Source organism: Stomoxys calcitrans, chromosome 3 (assembly GCF_963082655.1).
Source record: "Stomoxys calcitrans chromosome 3, idStoCalc2.1, whole genome shotgun sequence".
In the NCBI taxonomy this organism is placed as follows: domain Eukaryota; kingdom Metazoa; phylum Arthropoda; class Insecta; order Diptera; family Muscidae; genus Stomoxys; species Stomoxys calcitrans.
In genome coordinates, this window is record NC_081554.1 from 50,167,185 (window position 1) to 50,179,039 (window position 11,855).

General features: G+C 38.9%; 1 protein-coding gene across 1 annotated transcript in view; it reads right to left on the bottom strand.

The window, feature by feature from the left end:
• LOC106081212 (uncharacterized) overlaps positions 1-11,855 on the bottom strand; it is a 44,228-nt gene that overhangs the window by 6,006 nt on the left and 26,367 nt on the right. The window lies entirely within an intron of this gene.

An 11,855-nucleotide genomic window follows, 5' to 3' on the forward strand; every position in this document is an offset into this window, starting at 1 on the left:
GTTATGGACTGATTTGAACCATACTTGACACAGTTGTTGGATATCATAACAAAACACGTGGTGCAAAATTTCATTCTAATCGGATAAGAATTGCGCACTCTGGAGGCTCAAGAAATCAAGACCCAAGATCGGTTTATATGACAGCAATATCAGGTAATGGACCGAATTGAACCATACTTAGCACAGTTGTTAGAAGTGATACAAAAACACTATGTGCAAAATTTCAATCAAATCGGATGAGAATTGCGCACTCTAGAGGCTCAAGATGTCAAGACCCAAGATCGGTTTATATGACAGCTATATCAGATTATGGACCGATGTGAACCATACTTGGCACAATTGTTGGATATCATAACAAAACACGTCGTGCAAAATTTCATCCCAATCGGATAAGAATTGCGCACTCTAGAGGCTCAAGATGTCAAGACCCAAGATCGGTTTATACAATATGACAGCTATATCAGGTTATAGACCGATTTGAACCATACTTGGCACAATTGTTGGATATCATAACAAAACACGTCGCGCAAAATTTCATTCCAATCGGATAAGAATTGCGATCTCTAGAGGCTCAAGAAGTCAAGACCCAAGATCGATTTATATGGCACCTATATCAAAACATGGACCGATATGGCCCATTTACAATACCAATCGACCTACACTTATAAGAATATATATACTTTATGGGGTCTTAGACGAATATTTCGAGTAGTTACAAACAGAATGACGAAATTAGTATACCCCCCATCCTATGGTGGAGGGTATAAAAAAATAGAAATATTGAGCTTAAACTTTGCACAGACTAAATTTTTTGTCCATGGGCTAAGTTCGAAGATGGGCTATATCGGACTATATCTTGATATATTCCGCATATATACCGATCTGCCGATTTGAGGTCTTAGCCCTATGAAATCCACATTTATTATCCGATTTCGCTAAAATTTAGGACAGTGAATTGTATTGGGCCTCTCGATATCTTATTCAATATGGCCCAGATCGGACAGTGATTTGTAGTAGGCCTCTCAACATCTAATTCAATATGGCCCAGATTTAGATATAGCTGTCATATAGACCAATCTCTCAATTAAAGGTCTTGGGCCCATAAAAGGCGCATTTACTATCCGATTTCGCTGAAATTTGGAACAGTTAGTTATGTTAGGCCCCTCGACATCCTTGTTTAATAGCTGCCGTATAGACCGATCTCTCGATTTAAGGCCTTGAGTCTATACTAGGCGCATTTATTGTACATATATCCAGATTTGCAAACATTTTCAGGGTTCTTTTTTCAGGGACGCTACAAAAGTAGACCGAAAGTGACACGTAACAACGCCATATTTTTTGCCACTGTTTTGACATTTCCCTTCAGTAAAGTTTGCCATTTCCTGATGGGAAGATACACGAGCCAACAACGAGTCGAAATTATTAAAATTTGCTACCGAACTTCGGAGGCCTCATCGTTTTCATCAAAAAATCATCTTCAGCGATTAGGCTCATTTCTGGCTGAATGGCTTCATCAATAAGCAAACTATACGTTATTGGTTAGACAGCGATCGACAAGTACTCCAAGAGTCATCATTGTATCCCGAAAAAAGTTTAAGGTTTGGTGCGGTTTATGGGCCGGCGGCGTTATTGCGCTGTACTTCTTCCGTGATGATTTAGACCGTTACTGTGAATGGGAATCGATACACCCAGAAAAATAAGTCTGCTGATATCAACAAACACTGTCTGATTAAAGTTTTAAACTTTTGAATAAATCCAATCAAAATTGTTGAACTTCTAAGCAACGATTGAAGAATTTGGTATATATTAATAAAAAACAAAAACTATTTTAGGCGTTAATTTTTTGTCTAAAAGTATAGTTATAATGTCTGCTGCTTTTTTAATTCGATCAACAATTACCTAATTGTACAAAATTTCAAAAAAAAAATGAATTAAATGGTTGAAAATTGAAGTTTTTCGACATTTTAGAGCTTTTTTAACTTTTTAAAATTTGAAAACAGCAAAAAATGTTTGCTGTTTTAGCAGAAAATCACTACTGTCCCATTTTAAGCAGACTTTCTGCTGTTTCAGCAATCATTTTTTTTTTTGTTTTTACTAACAAATTTCTATGAGTGTATCGTTCAATGATAATCGAATATTTTTGGCCGCAATTGGATGACATGGACTTGGAGGACATGTGGTTCCAACAGGACGGCGTCGCAAGCCATACAGCGAATGTCAAAATCAATTTATTGAAAACCAAGTTTGGAGAACGTGCCAGCTGACGAAATGATTCAGTCGATTGGCTGCCTTGGTCGTGCAATTTGACGCCGTTAAACTATTTTCTGTGGAGCTACGTCAAGTCTATGGTCTATGCCAACAAGCCAGCGACGATTGATAGACTTCGTACGAATATCAAATGTGAAATTGCAGCAGTATCGGCAGATTTATGCTTGAAAATCGTCAAAAATTGGGTTCAGTGTCTATATTTTTGCAAGCTTTTATTGAAAAGCGTCAGTCCCTGAGATCTCAATGTAGACCCCCAGGCACACTCTGCCCTCCAGCTGTGATCCATCAGTGAAGCATGAACTTCCAGATGGCAATACCAGAGTTGCGCCAATCCCAGACTGTGTCGATAGCAGCATGTAACACTGTGTAACACTGTTAGCAGCACAGACTTCCTGACTAAGATTTTCTTTTTCTTTGACTTGCAGGCACGAGATAAATATGAGCACCACACGGGCTGGAACTTTGAGCTACCATCTGTATGGTGTTCATCGTGATCACCAGGAGCTTAGCTGGGAGCTACCGGACACTTCCACAGGTCGCAGATGGTGGAATTCTCCTTTCAATCAGCGGCATCGAGTGGAAAAGTCTCAATAGGCTTCGTATCTAGGCCGAAAAACATGCCTGTACCAAATTTCAAGACGATCGGATGATAAATGCGACCCGTACTTTGTACACAAACATGGACAGACAGACACACAGACGGGCATAGCTAATTCGAATCATAAAGTGATTCTGAGTCGATCGGTATGCTTATCAATAGGTCTATCTCTCTTCCTTTTGGGCGTTACAAACAAATGCACTAAGTTATAATACCCTGTTCCACAGTAGTGGTGTAGGGTATAAAAAGATTTGTATCTTATCGTTATCTGTTGTTGTCCCTACCTCTTCAAAGACCACAGAATATCCATGACTTTTTGATTTGAAACTACTGTGCAACGATTTAACATTTAATGGATGAAGACATAACCATAACCTATCCCAACCTTACAAATTGTCTATTTTAAAATGTTTCCGTAGCTTAGTGTAAAATATATTTTTATTGCATTTTAAATATGTTTTTTTAAAATTTTGTAAAAGACAAGTAAATATGTTATTGTTTGGATGATTAAATGTTTGTGTGTGTTTAGTTTCAAATTCTGTTGTTGACAAGTGGGAAATTTTGTTTTTTATTTCACTTTTTTCTGTTAAAAAAAAATTTAATTTAGCTGACCAAAAAGTCATCTCAAATTAAATTTTTATTTTCAATTTGTTTGGGTTGAGTCAACATTTATTGATGAGAAGAGGCGCACACATGCACTCGGCCAAAAATACGCTTGCCTTTAAAGAAGGAAATTATGGCAAGACAAAATTTCATTTCCCCAATACTGAGGAATGAAATTAGCAATAGCTCCCCAACAGGTTTTTTGGTATTCACCCTTAACGTAACAAAGGTCACGCATGTAGGTTTCAACAAAGATCAACGATATCTTGATTTTAATGCCCTCCACCATAGGATGGGGGTATACTAATTTCGTCATCCTGTTTGTAACTCCTCGAAATATTCATCTAATACCCAAGAAGGTGTATATATTTCTGATCGTGATGACATTTTAAGTTGATGTAGCCATGTCCGTTCGTCTGTCCGTCTGTCCGTCCGTCTGTCTGTCCGTCCGTCCGTCTATCTTTCGACAGCACGCTTACTTTCGAAGAAGTACAGCTAGCCGCTTGAAATTTTGCACAAATACTTCTTATTAGTGTGGGTCAGTTGAGATTGTAAACTGGCCATATCGGTCCATGTTTTGATATAGCCACCATATAAACCGATTTTGGTTCTTGACATCCTAAGCCACTAGAGGGCGGAATTCTTATCCGATTTGGCTGAATTTTTGCATGCGTTGTTTCGTTATGTCGTCCAACAACTGTGCCAATTATGGTTCAAAACGGTCCATAGCCTGATACAGCTCTCATATAAACCGATCTGGTGTCTTGACTTCTTCAGCCTCTAGAGGGCACAATTCCTATCCGATTAGGCTAAAATTTTGCATGCGGTGTTTCGTTATGACGTCCAACAACTGTGCCAAGTACGGTGTAAATCGGTCCATAACCTGATATAGCTGCAATATAAACCGATCTTGGATCTTGACTTCTTGAGCCTGCAGAGGGCGCAATTCCTATCCGATTTGGCTGAATTTTTGGATGAGGTGTTTTGGTACGATTTCCAGCAAATTTGCTCAGTATGGTTAAAATCGGTCCCTAACCTGATATAGCTGCCATATAAACCGATCTGGGATCTTGACTCCTTGAGCCTGCAGAGGGCGCAATTATTACCCGATTTGGCTGAAATTTTGCACGCGGTGTTTCATTATGACGTCCAACAACTGTGCCAAGTACGGTGTAAATTGGTCCATAACCTGATATAGCTGCCATATAAACCGATCTTGGATCTTGACTTCTTGAGCCTCTAGAGGGCGCAATTCCTATTCGATTTGGCTGAATTTTTGCATGAGGTGTTTTGGTATGATTTCCAACAAATATGCTCAGTATGATTATAATCGGTCCATAACCTGATATTGCTTGAGCATCTAGAGGGCGCAATTATTACCCGATTTCGTTGAAATTTTGTATAACGGCTTCTCCCATGGCCTTCAGCATACGTGTCAAATATGGTCTGACTCGGTCTAAAGCCTGATACAGCTCCCATATATACCGATCTCCCTATGAACTCGACAAATGCGATCCATGGTGGAGGGTATATAAGATTCGGCCAGGCCGAACTTAGCACACTTTTACTTGTTTTCTACAAAGATATACATTTTGAGTTGGGGAGAGATCTATGCCTAAAAATAATTTTTCCAATTAGGTATGTGTCTATACAAAAGGCTAAGATTTGTATTCTTTTCATGTCATGTTTTACGCCTCTCATTTATGTCACATTTAATTTTACACCCCAAATTCAAGAGACAGTTTTTGACATATCATCAACTGCAAGATGAGCTTGTTTTTATCACATTTCCTTGTGCGCACTTTCAATTGTGGTATCTGGTGGAGGAGGCGGCTTTAAGTTCAATCAACTCTATAATTATGTTTTGTGTGTTTTCAGATTACTCTGAACTTGAAAGCCAATCAAGAAAGCGAAAACGGAAAACAACGCATTACACAAAATGAGAAATTCCCAGGAAATGACATGACACCGATAGTAACATTTTTCTGAAGGTTAAGAAAATGACACACATATGAGTGAATATTTGGACGTGCACGAAAACGACATCCGACATATTAAACAAAACAATTAAAAGTTACTTTATTTTTGAAACAAACATGATTAGTAATTACTACAATAATTAACAATCAGAGATTTCAGTAGCGCCAATAGAGCTCTCGAAAGTAAAAGTTGAATCTCAAAGAGGGATTATTCAATGAAGTGTGGGGGGAATATAATACAGGACTATAATCAACGTCTTTTTACATGTCGAAGAGTTGTTTTTCGACACTACAAAATATATACAGGGTAGCTGATACGAAGTGTCAACAAGTGTTATATGATATTTGTTTTATTGGCAGCTAATCTTACAAGCAAACAAGCCACAAAAGGCTTTACTTCTGAGTTTTTTTTTTTAAACAAGTAAAGAAAGGCAAAAGTTGAGCGGAGCTGACCATATAATACCCTATACTATTGGGTTGCCCAAAAAGTAATTGCGGATTTTTCATATAGTCGGCGTTGACAAATTTTTTCACAGCTTGTGACTCTGTAATTGCATTTTTTCTTCTGTCAGTTATCAGCTATTACTTTTAGCTTGCTTTAGAAAGAAAGTGTAAAAAAAGTATATTTGATTAAAGTTCATTCTAAGTTTTATTAAAAATGCATTTACTTTCTTTTAAAAAATCCGCAATTACTTTTTGGGCAACCCCATACTACTTAGCAAATGCAAGAGCATGTACATAGCTACTATAGCCATAGACCTATTACGTTGGGGTATATTCAGAAGTCGGAGAATGTATGGACGATGTCTAGTGAGGAAACACTAGAACTACTCATTGAAAGACATTTCCCGGGAAATTCTACAACGGACAACATGACGCTAGAAGAGGTTGTCACTGGTATGCATTCGTCGGAGGTTATTAGGACCATTAAGTCTGAGCCGAAAATCTTTTAGGCGATAAGAAGTTTCGATTTCTTTAAGTCGCCAGGCCCATGTGATGAAGTATCGCCGGTTGAATTACAAGTTGAGTCTGATAGACTGGTTCCTTCGCTTAAGGAAATATTCTCTGCTTGTATCAACATGTCAAATATACCTGTGGGATGCAGCGACACGAAGTTCAATTTCATTCCGAAAACAGGAAAACCTTACCACACGAAGGTGAAAGATTTTCGCCCTATAAGTCTGTCATCCTTTATGGTGAAGACTCTTGAGAGATTGATTGAAACATATCTTAGGGCAAAGATCCCTGGAGATCGCCTATCTCGGCAGCAGCATGCATATAGTAAAGGCAAATCCACAGAAACAGCCCTTCACGTCCTAGTCGACTACATAGAGGGTTATCTCGCTGTCAAGGAATATACAATGGTAGCATTTCTTGACATTGAAGGTGCTTTCAATAATCCAAAACCGACGTCAATCATGAAGGTGTTGGAGTTTCTAGGCATCAACTCTACCGTAAAAACGTTTATTAATAACTTGCTTACTAAAAGATGCATTACGGCAGGCTTGGGATCAGTGGATCTAAAAAGATGGGTAAGCAGAGGAACTCCTCAAGTAGGGGTACTATCTCCTCCACTATGGAATATAGGCATTACAAACAACAAATACAACAAATTTTGCCCATGAGCATTCCACTAAGGAACAGGGGCAAACTTCTCACATATCAATGAGTGCAGTCCGATTCAAGTTTTAAGCTTAATGACAAGGGAACTCCTTTTTATAGCGACACCTCTTTGGAGAAAAGTTTTTACATGGCGTAGTATCTCACAAATGTTGCCAGCATTAGGAAGGGAAAACGACCGCTGAAAATTTTTTTCTGATAGTCCTGCCAGGATTTGAACCCAGGCGTTAGGGTCATAGGCGGACATACTCACCTCTGCGCAACAGTAGCCTCCATATAGAAATTAACAATATACTATTGTCTCTCGAAGAAAAAGGTGTAAAGTGGTCGCATATGCTGATGACGTGGCAATTGCGGTTAGGGGAATGATTCCCAGTACTCTAAGAGATATACTTTAGAAAACTTTACGTGCAACAGCGAAGTGGGCTACCGAAAGTGGTCTAGGCGTAAATCCGTGCAAGACAGAAATAGTTCTTTTCAGCATGAGATACAAGTTACCTACAGTGCCACTTGTCTGCTTGGGAGGAGAGAATGTTCCATTTACAGAAAGCGCAAATACTTGGATGTTTTGTTGGACAGGAAATTGAACTTCAAATTCAAACACTTTGGAAAGGGCAAGAAAGGCAACTCTTGCCCTATACATAGGCAAGAGAGCCTTTGGCAAAAGTTGGGGATTTAGACCGCGCTTTATGCATTGGGTATATACAGCAGTTATCAGACCTATAATGCTATATGGTGTTGTGCTCTGGTGGACGGTACTTCAAAAGTCCATTTATTATTCCTTAGTCAACCGGATCCAAAGAATGGCTTATTTGTGCATCACTTCCTCACTGAGAACGACACCAACTGATGCACTGAATTTAATGCTACACCTAATGACTGTGGGCATTGTGCCTAGACAATTGCTGCGACCACCGCCGTGAGCCAAAGCTTTCTCTTTGGTCATGTGATGGCTATGGACACTGTGTTATCTTTGACACAATGTCCGATGTTCCAGGCAGTGTGGATTACACCCTATCTGAGCCGCTTTTTGATAAAAAGTACTCTGCCACTATTCCTGATAGAACCAATCGGAACTTCAATATCCCTGCCAATAGAAGTTACATAGACTTCTATACGGACGGTTCCAAACTAGACAACCATATGGGTTTTGGGGTGTACTCTAATGATCTAGAACTGGTCATATCGAAAAGATTATCCGACCACGGCAGTGTGTATCAAGCGGGGATCCTTATCTTCCTTATCTTCTCAGACAGCCATTAAATCCCTGGAGAACGTATTTCTGAACACAAAAATCGCCCTAGACTTTCGCAGATCCCTCAACGAGATGGCTGAACAGTTCAAAATTCACCTGTTCTGGGTACCGGGCCACAGAGACATGGCAGAGAATTGTACAGCGGACGAGCTAGCGAGACTTGAAACTATCTTACACATTCCAGGGAAACTTGAATCAGTGAGCTAGAGGCATCTAGCGACATGTAAGCTAAGTTTTCAGAACCAAGTCCGAAGGATAACGAATGATGGATGGTCACAAACAGGGGGCTGCGAGCATTCCAAATCTATGTGGCCTAATATAGACTTGAAGGGGTCTACCACTTTGCTGTCACTGGCAAGAACAGACGTCTCAGTCATTATGTCCGTCATGACAGGTCAATGTCTAATCGGAAAACATGCTGATAGGCTGAAGGTTGCCAGCAACGACTTTTGCAGAAGTTGTGAGGACATCGAAGAAGAAGAGACTATACAACACCTTTTGTGTGTGTGTCCCGCACTGGCAGTCAGAAGGAGTTCCACTTTAAGTTCTCATTTCTTTGTGAACCTGTCTAATTTAGCGGATGTGAACATTCGCAAGTTGTTGGGCTTTTTAAAGTGATCTGCATGGTTTAACGATAGGAATTAGAAGGCATTTTCCATCTTCTGTTCGCGATGACAGACTGACTGTCTGTTATGTTCATCCCGTATTCTTAACTTCAGACATAGAGCTGCATTTGTTGCAATCATATTTTTTCAACTACAACCTGCATCTCGCATATCTGCAGAACATTTTCAATTATTTGACCCAATTATAGAAAATATCATTCCCATTTGGCAGCAACTACCACACCCGTTTGTTATTTAATTCAAAATAAAGGAAAATATATGCGTTAAAAAAAAATACTTTGCATTGCAATCTTACAGCGGCATAACCTGCAGCTCAAATATCTGTCCAACAACATGTCCAATCATTTGACCTACATATAGCAAAATTCCATAAATTAAAGCACCCGCTTGCATCAATTCAATTATCATGAGGGGAAAAAATTGAAGTGGCACAATAAAAAGCGCGTGCCTCACATTACATGGCGCTTTAATTCATCACGCCATTAAGGGGACAGATATGATTTAACCCCACACATAAAAATATATGCCTTCCTAGTGAAATGCAACTCATACTAACTGCAAACGATTCTGGTGGCGAAGAGCATGAGGATTGGGAGGAGGCGCGCAAAAAAGCATCCAATTAAAAAAGGAGCCAGCAGCAGCCGAGTTTACAAATACTTTAATAAGCGAATGGAATGAGTGAAAAAACTTTATACAGGGTGTGTAATGTAGACGAGAATATGTTTTACCCCGGAAAAGCCAAACACAACAACGAAGGGATGGATGAAACAACAAAACATGAAGAAAACGACTTAAGCCCGAAGTCACAAAAAGAAAATTCAGGAAGAGCAGCAGCGTATCTGGATGTGTTACAAAATCCCTAATGGTCTAGTGACACATTGCACATAAACACATTGCAACATTTGTGCACTTCTTTACTGTTGCAACATAAAACCGAAGTGTCAGCCAGCACAGCCAGTTGTAACCGAAAGTTTCTCGCTACTTCGTGTGTAATCCAGTAGAATGTGTGAGATACACAGCACTTAGGTTATTGTATCTTTTGGATAGAACCGCTCTGATTTGGTTAGCTGAGTAATGGAAGGAGGGTTGGTTTTCCCAACCCCCTCTAACACTGCGACAAACATGACAACACAAAAACACTATGAAATTCTCTCAATCACTAGCCGAGAGTGAAGCTGAGTGGTACACATGGGTAGTAGAAACGTACTGAGATGGGCCTTGAAAAACGGGGTTTTAATTTTTTATAAAAATTTGATTTCGGAGAAAGTTAAAGTGAACTTTGTTTTTTAATAGAAAATTTTGTCAAAATTTGATTTTTATGAAAAATTAAGTCGAAAATTTCTTTTAGTAGACGTTTCTTCAAAATTCGTAGAAAATCTCGTGGATATTTGATTTTCAGAGAAGATCTCGTGGATGTTTGATTTTCAAAGAAAATGCCCGGATGTTTAATTTTTGCAGAAAATTTCTTCGAAATTTGATTTCATACGAAATTTGATTTTATGCGAAATTTCGTTGAAATATAATCACATCCGAAATTTCGTCGAAATTTGATTTGCATAAAAATTTCGTTGAAATTTAATTTGCATTAAAATTTCGTTGAAATTTTATTGTCATAGAAAATTTCACCGAATTTATAAGTTTTCTTTCAACCACTAGCCCAGAGTAAAGCTAAGTGCTACACATGGGTAATAGAAAAGTGCTGAGATGGCCCTTGAAAAACTTTTTTTTATACCCTCCACCATAAGATGGGGGGTATACTAATTTCGTCATTCTGTTTGTAACTACTCGAAATATTCGTCTGAGACTTGATCGTCGTGACATTTTATGTCGATCTAGCCATGTCCGTCCGTCTGTCTGTCCGTCCGTCCGTCTGTCTGTTGAAAGCACGCTAACTTCCGAAGGAGTAAAGCTAGCCGCTTGAAATTTTGCACAAATACTTCTTATTAGTGTAGGTCGGTTGGTATTGTAAATGGGCCATATCGGTCCATGTTTTGATATAGCTGCCATATAAACCGATCTTGGGTCTTGACTTCTTGAGCCTCTAGAGGGCGCAATTCTTATCCGATTTGAATGAATTTCGGCACGACGTGTTTTGTCATGCTATCCAACATCTGTGCCAAGAATGGTTTAAATCGTTCTATAACCTGATATAGCTGTCATATAAACCGATCTTGGGTCTTAACTTCTTGAGCCTCTAGAGGGCGCAATTCTTATCCGATTTGAATGAATTTTAGCACGACGTGTTTTGTTATGTTATATCCAACAACTGTGCCAAGTATGGTTCAAATCGGTTCATAACCTAATATAGCTGTCATATAAACCGATCTGGGATCTTGACTTCTTGAGCCTGTAGAGGTCGCAATTATTATCCGATTTGCCTGAAATTTTGTACGACGGATTCTCTCATGACCGTCAACATACGTGTTTATTATGGTCTGAATCGGTCTATATCCCGATACAGCTCCCATATAAATCGATCTCTCTATTTTACTTCTTGAGCCCCCAAAGGGCGCAGTTCTCATTCGAATTGGATGACATTTTACATAGGTCTCCATTATATAATTTAATTGTGGTCCAAACCGGACCATATCTTGATATCGCTCTAATTGCAGAGCAAATCTTTTCTTATATCCTGTTTTGCCTTAGAAGAGATGCCGGGAAAAGAACTCGACAAATGCGATCCATGGTGGAGGGTATATAAGATTCGGCCCGGCCGAACTTAGCACGCTTTTACTTGTTAATTTGATTTTATAGAAAATTAAATGGATTTTTTTAACAGAAAATTTTGTCGAAATTTTCTTTTAATCGAATATTTTCTACGAGTTCGTAGAAAATTTCGTCGATATTTGATATTTATAGAAAATCTCTGGATTGATGATTTTTAAAGGAAATCCCCTGGATGTTGA